We start from the raw sequence: 7,567 nt of genomic DNA, 5'->3' as shown, positions 1-7,567 counted from the left end.
TTTGCTTCCCCCCAACCCGAATGAAAGTTATCTCCAAGGCCTTTAAAAACCTCCAGATTTGGAGAACCACCCGCCATAGCTGCCAAGTTCTCCCTTTTTTAAATGGAAATTCCCTTATGCTGAATAGGCTTCCTCGCGAGAAAAGGGAAAACTTGGCAGCTATGCCACCCGCGCATCTGATAACACAGTACTGAGCTCCGCTGCACTCACTCTCAGGGGTGGAATATTTTGCCTACACCTGTGAAGTCAATTATTTCAACTATCTCAGCCTCAGGAGCTCAGCCACCCAATTCCATGTCCATAGCTGCCAAGTTTTTCCTTTTCTCACGAGGAAGCCTATTCAGCATAAGGGAAAATCCCTGTAAAAAAGGGATAACTTGGCAGCTATGCATGTCTCATCCTGCTATGGCTCACCTTTGCAAACAAACAAACAAACAAACAGGTTTCAACACCAAAGGATTGAACGTTTCCCTCCACATTAGGAATAACGAGTGTGATCTGCAGCAAAATGTTGCAACCTGGAGTGCAGCATTCCTTGTCCTAGTTCCAGCCAGCCCTAACCCACCACTCCTTTTAAGGATGTTTTCATCTCAATATCTTTTTTATACTGTACTTCTGCAAACCTTGGGAGTTTTCCCAAGCCTGGAAATAACTCCCTCTTGTGCATGGATCATAGCTGCCAAGTTTTCCCTTTTCTCGCGAGGAAGCCTATTCAGCATAATGGAAAATCCCTTTTAAAAAGGGATAACTTGGCAGCTATGGCATGGATCTTGCCAATTTGGCTACACAAGGATCAGCACTCAGAAAATGAATGGTATTAGCATAGCTGCCAAGTTATCCCTTTTTAAAGGGATTTTCCCTTATGCTGAATAGGCTTCCTCGCGAGAAAAGGGAAAACTTGGCAGCTATGTATTAGCATATCATTTTAGGCATATCATTTTAGGAAATGTTTGAAGAAACATTGGTTAAAAGGGTCATCGGTAACATGAAATCTAAATTCACTCAGGTATAAAGAGAGAACAGGGAATCCTATACCTGTCTACTTAGTAGTAAGCTGCATTGAGTCCTATCAAGGTAAAATGTGGGGTAATTATTGTTGTTGTTGTTGTTGTTTAGTCGTTTAGTCGTGTCCGACTCTTCGTGACCCCATGGACCATATTATTATTATTATTACTACTGCTACTAGTAGTACTACTCCCAGTTATGTGGGTATAGGATTGCAGCATTAAGCTCATCATCACGCATTGAAGTGCTATTGTCCACCACAATGTTCTCGTTTTCCACCCTCCCACAATCTGTTATAGAATTAGGATTTCTTGAAAAATGGGACATATTCACAGAAATAAAAACTTCCTGTTCTGAACCTGAAGGTCATCTCTGTGGCTGCTGGCTCCAATTCTAGAAAATAAATCCCAGACTTTCTTTCAGGAATTGTTTTAATCCTGATCAAGTAGGTTTTAATCAAGGGCTGCCTTCTGTCAGACAACAAAAGGGAAGATCCCAAAATGCAATCTGACATGTGGTTGGTGGGTGGGAGGGATGGCAGCCTCCTGTTGCGATGCTGTGTTTATTACACACCAAACGCTTTTGATACTATTCCCAGGGGAAATTCATTAGTAGCCTCTGGGCATATTGAGGTCCAGAGAGAGCAAAGCAGATAGATTGTGATCCTTCAATTGAACATGACACACGATGCAAGATCTCTATGAACCACCATGTTTCTCAGACAAGCAATAATCTAGTTGAACGATATCTTGCATGATTTCCATTAATATTTGTAGCTCTTTATTTGGGTGTGTTTTTCCTCTCTCCAAACATTGTTGCCATGGAGTGTAATTTCTGTGCTGTCATTACCTTGCATGTTGAGAGCTGATATTATGTATTGTCAGGCTACATGAAGCTCACTGGGTAATAACAGTTCAGTTACCTATCCCTCAGCCTAGCTTACCGCAGAGAATTTGTTGTGAAAATATTATTAGAGGGACCTGTGCATGCCACCTTGAATTCCTCTAGAAGGCAGGAGACAAAAATAAGAAATAAATGTTGTGTCAGGTGGTCTATGTGTCTATATATAAGAAAAGCCCTTCAGGATCGGATCAATGGCCCGTATAGGTCAGTGTTATTTGTGTGTGTGTGTGTGTGTATGGATATGTAACTTATGTCACTTATTTCTTAAAATTTATATGCCGCTTGTATGTAGAAAACCTCAAAACGCTTTACAAAAAGATAAATCAAGAAAAAAATCACAACCATACCTTAAAACATTGACACAAGTTAAACTATTAAAACAGATTAAAATCACCTCAACTTTCTAAGCAACTGGGTAGACTCACCTAAACTAGAATGCTTTTAAAGGTAAAGGGACCCCCGACCATTAGGTCCAGTCGTGACCGACTTTGGGGTTGTGCGCTCATCTCGCATTATTGGCCGAGAGAGCCGGCATATAGCTTCCAGGTCATGTGGCCAGCATGACAAAGCCGCTTCTGGCAAACCAGAGCAGCACATGGAAACGCCGTTTACCTTCCCGCTGTCACGGTTCCTATTTATCTACTTGCACTTTGACGTGCTTTCGAACTGCTAGGTTGGCAGGAGCTGGGACCAGGCAATGGGAGCTCACCCCGTCACAGGGATTCGAACTGCCGTCCTTCTGATCAGCAAGCCCTAGGCTCAGTGGTTTAACCACAGCGCCACCTGGGTCCCTAGAATGCTTTTAGCAGGCACCAAAAAAAGTACAGTACAGGGAAGGGACCTGCTTGATCTCAATAGGCAAGGAGTTCCAAAGTGCAGGTTTTGCCACAATGCCACACTAAGTGATCAAATTTTTACAGATTTGGAATGGGTATTATGTGGCACCTGTAGCAGGGCCAATTCCTCCGATGGAAGCAGTTGAGTGGGTACAGTAAGTAAGTAAGTAAGTAAGTAAGTAAGTAAGTAAGATGATCCTGTAGGTAAATTGGTCCCAAGCTGTTGAGGGCTTTATATACTAATAGTAATACATTGAATTTGGCCCAGTAGCTGCCCCTCAGCATATGCTCTATGGATGAATTACAAAACAAAAGTAAAACACAATATTAAAATAAAATGTAAACTCAAAAATATTTTAAAAACAATTTTTTTTTTAAAAAAAACCCCAAAACATCTCCTTTCTGCCAGGGGAAAATATACCAAATCTGCCATTCATCTTACAAGATAAAAAAAAGAGAGAGAGAGAGCTAACTCCTCTTCCAGTTACTCTGCTGCTGCTCTGAACTGAGCCATTGTTGGGCTTAGGTGTGTCATCACAGCTGGGGTTTATGGTTTGGTTTTAGGACAAGTCTTGGTTACAGTTCATGGTTTGTCCAAAGAGAGGAAAACCACTAGCCTGAACTTAAATCCCAAGGAAACTGAACCCTGAGTGATGAAATCCCTGGAGTCTTGCAACACTTGGAGATTGGGATGGTGTGTAGTATTACATATCCAGACAGGAGGATACTTTGCAAATACTTTGGCCAGCACAAGAAACCTGCATAAAAATAGGGTTGCCATATTTTGAAGAGCAAAAAAGAGGACGCTATGGTGGCCATTCAAAGCAAATAAATGCAATTTGTCTCAAACTTTACCCCTGAAACCGAGGATGTGTCCTGGAAAAAGAGGACACATGGCAACCCTTATAAAAGAAAGAAAGAAAGAAAGAAAGAAAGAAAGAAAGAAAGAAAGAAAGAAAGAAAGAAAGAAAGAGAAAGGAAGAAAGGAAGAAAGGAAGAAAGGAAGAAAGAAAGAAAGAAAGAAAGAAAGAAATTTAGCTTGTTTCTAATTCTGCAGCTAACTAATCAAATTAAGGCTGGAAGTCAGCCTAGACGAGAGAGAGAGAGAGAGAGAGAGAGAGAGAGAGAGAGAGAGAGAGAGAGAGAGAGAGAGAGAGAGAGAGAGAGCCCTTGAACGTACAAGGATGAAGATTGATGGAAAGCAACAAAGGCGAGCCAGCCATGGCCCAGTGTCAGAACAAACAATAACGAGAAAGTAGCTGGCACTGGAAGGGAAGTGAGTGGTCCAAGGCTTTAGAAAAGCTTCAGGACATTTTTTTTTTGGAAGTGTGGGCTTGTAAATGCGGGGATTTTAAAATCGATGAATAATTCCCTTGAAGAAGGAATTTCAGTACAGTAGGTGAAACTCTCATGTTTCAGGGATGGGGGAACGAGTACTAGAGCATCACTAGTGGTGCAGGGGATGATCTGGCTAGCAACTGTCCCATTTCTGCACTGCCTAAAAAGGAACAGGAGTCATTCAGTCTGGCCCTAGAAACTCTAGGTCAGGGTTGCGGAACATGTGGCACCGAGGTTGTTGGGACTCCATCAGCCCCAGCCAGCATGGCCAGTGGTCAGGAATGAAGGATGCTGGAGGGCCAGAGGTTCTGCATCTCTGCCTTAGCACATCTCTTTTTTTGCACCTTGTGCAGCATTTATTCATGGAGCCTCTGCTCATTAGAAGGGTGGCTGGCAACTCTACTTTTAAGACCTAGTGGCTAGAAATATTTCCACCGCTGTTGTTAGATCACTAGTAGGCTCTTTAAAATTCCAAGGCAAATTGGCGTTCCGCATTCAAAGTTGGCTATCCTTAACTCTTAACATTTAATTGTAGGATTACCCCTGCTTGCTTTTGAATGGAGAGCCCCTGATAAATTTCCAAAAATAACACTTAACAAATCAGGGGATAGAAGTAAAATGGTCCAGGTTTCTCCTGAAGCCTGTGTGATTTCTGCTGGTTCATAATACAAACAAGAAGAAGAAGAAGAAGAAGAAGAAGAAGAAGAAGAAGAAGAAGAAGAAGAAGAAGAAGAAGAAGAAGAAGAAGAAGAAGAAGAAGAAGAAGAAAATTTGAAATGGCTACTAGAGAGTGCCCTTTCTGTGATTTTACCCTGATGGTGGAATTTGCCTGATGCCATCTTTATCGCCCTGCAAGGACTAGGCAAAGTCTGCTCAATTTGATTGTGCTTTTAGTGGCTGGTAATGCTATGTTTCTGATTAATATAAATTGGTTTTTTTGAATTTTTTTGAATTATGGTGCTGGAGGAGACTCTTGAGAGTCCCATGGACTGCAAGAAGATCAAACCTATCCATTCTTAAGGAAATCAGCCCTGAGTGCTCACTGGAAGGACAGATCGTGAAGCTGAGGCCCCAATACTTTGGCCACCTCATGAGAAGAGAAGAATCCTTGGGAAAGACCTTGATGTTGGGAAAGATGGAGGGCACTAGGAGAAGGGGACGACAGAGGACGAGATGGTTGGACAGTGTTCTCGAAGCTACGGACATGAGTTTGACCAGGCTGCGGGAGGCGGTGGGGGACAGGAGTGCCTGGCGTGCTGTGGTCCATGGGGTCACGAAGAGTCGGACACGACTAAACGACTAAACAACAACAATGCTATGTTTCTGATTAATGTAAATTGTTTTTACTTTTTGAAACTTGCTTTTATACCTAGGTCTGTATGCCTTCTCATACACAGCTCAGTTAAGTAGAATTTGCTTAAATGGCTTTTAACAAGCTTTTCCCCCCTTTTAATTCTATGACTGTTTCATAGGTCTTTAGGGGATTTTGAAGAAAGCTACGAAGGTATTGTTTACTCAAACATGTATCTACAACAGCCCACCTCTCCAGCTGAGTTATTTAATTGCAGTACACTAAAGATGAACTGCCTTCTACTGTACAAAAGCATCTGACGTATTCACCCCAAAGGGCTGCTTCCTCAGCATAGGTGGTTGGTGTCAAGGCTGCCTGAAGCATATCTTATCAACATGGTTGGAATTACAGAACTGGAAGGAAAATGGAGGTCATCTTGTTCAGCCTTCACCAGCTTGTGCTGGTTGGGGCTGATGAGAGTTATAGTCCAAAACATCTGGAAGGAATCAGGTTGGCAAAGGCTGATCTAGTTCCACCCTGCTTAGTGTGTGACCTGCAATGCAGGGTGAAAGTACAGAATTCCTCCCAAGTGATGACCCTTTAGCCATTTTGACTCTTATGGATCTGTGAGATGTGCCACACTGGATTTCTCAAGGAAGTAATACTTCTTGTTTGTTTGTTATAACAACTTTCACCGCATTTTATTCAAGGAAAAGTGAATGTACAAAATATTGCCAGATTCCTTTGGATTTAATCTTCTTCTTCCTCCTCCTCTTCATCCTGCTTGATCTGGAAATATCGCAACTCGTAGCTCTCCTTGCTGTTGGCGACCATGCGGAGCCAGTTGCACAAGTTCTTCAGGTATTTCTTGGTGAGGTACTTCAGGTACCTCTTGGAAAAAGGGAACTCTGAGGTGACTGCGATTTTGATTTTGCTTCTCTCGATGGTCACCACACCCTCACCAAGGTTCCTAGCTTTTCCATTCACCTGCAGGAACTGCTCAAAGCTGGCACCATCCATGATGCCATCTTCTACTGGTTGGGTACAGTCTAGGGTGAACATCAGAACCTGCTTCTTCTTTTTTGCCACCCTTCGTCACAAGCTTCTTTGCAGGCGCCATGGCGGCAGCAATGAGGGGGAAAGAGAGAAAAGGAAGGCCTATTTCAGCGACGTCCTCCTGCCCCTCAAGGAAGTAATACTGACCATTCACTGAGCTGTGTTCAAAGGCAACATGTTTGCTCTGGAGATTCCTTCCAACTTCCTCTTTCCCAATCCCCATAACATAACTCCCACAAGAAAATAGGTACCAGGATTCCAAAGTACCAGAAAAGATTATTCATGTACTGTACGTGACAACAGCCCCACAGATGGAAGCCCAGAGATGGAAGGAAGAGACAGCCCCGACCAGAGATGAATGGCAAACCAAATTGATGGATTATGCCAAAATGGCAAAATTAACTGGGAAGCTCAGAAATCAAGAAGACAAGAACTTTAAAAAAAGAATGGGAAATGTTTATAATTTATCTACGAGATCATTGTAAGCAGGTTAAAACATTGCATGGCAGGCTTTTAACCACACTTGTAATGTAACGGAATGTATGGATAATTTAGAAAGACAAAAATTGGAGCAGTATTGATATGCAGTTGAAATTATTATCAACAGGACCCGTGAAAGGGATGGGGGGGGGGAGTCAGGAGATTCAGAGTAATCTCAATATTTGAATTCTGAATTGGTTTTTGTTGTATGTTTATATTTTTGAAAATCAAATAAAAATAATTTACAAAAAAATAACTCCCACAATAAAATTATGCATTTTACATCCCTACTTTAAAAAAATACATTCCCCACCGCTGCCACCTTAATTTACAGATCTTCATCTTTGGTGGTATGATGGAGACTTGGTATGTTCTCTTCAATACACAAGAGCAGATATCTTGATTTAGATCACAGCGTTAATTGCAGAAAACAAATGGACAATGAATCCAGTGCCATAATTAATTTATCCGATATTTACTTAGTTAATTTGTTCAGGGCAGATTAACTGTGGGTTGGAGAAGCTGAACAAGGAAAGTGAGTGACAGGCGCAGTCTTGCGGTGGACGGCCTCTCATTGGGAAAGTTCATCTTCATTCTGAAAGAGACGCCTTCAGGGATCATGTATTTTGAATTCCCTGTGAATTTAGTGTCATCTTAG

General features: G+C 42.1%; 1 pseudogene; it reads right to left on the bottom strand.

The window, feature by feature from the left end:
- Nucleotides 1-6,044: 6,044 nt before the first annotated feature.
- On the bottom strand, nt 6,045-6,493 carry LOC118077253 (large ribosomal subunit protein eL22 pseudogene; annotated as a pseudogene).
- Between the last annotated feature and the right edge of the window lie 1,074 nt (nt 6,494-7,567).

The sequence above is a fragment of the Zootoca vivipara genome, chromosome 10, assembly GCF_965207765.1.
Source record: "Zootoca vivipara chromosome 10, rZooViv2.hap1.1, whole genome shotgun sequence".
NCBI lineage: Eukaryota > Metazoa > Chordata > Lepidosauria > Squamata > Lacertidae > Zootoca > Zootoca vivipara.
Note: the sequence above shows the minus strand (reverse complement) of the source record. Positions and strands in the feature narration are given on the sequence as shown.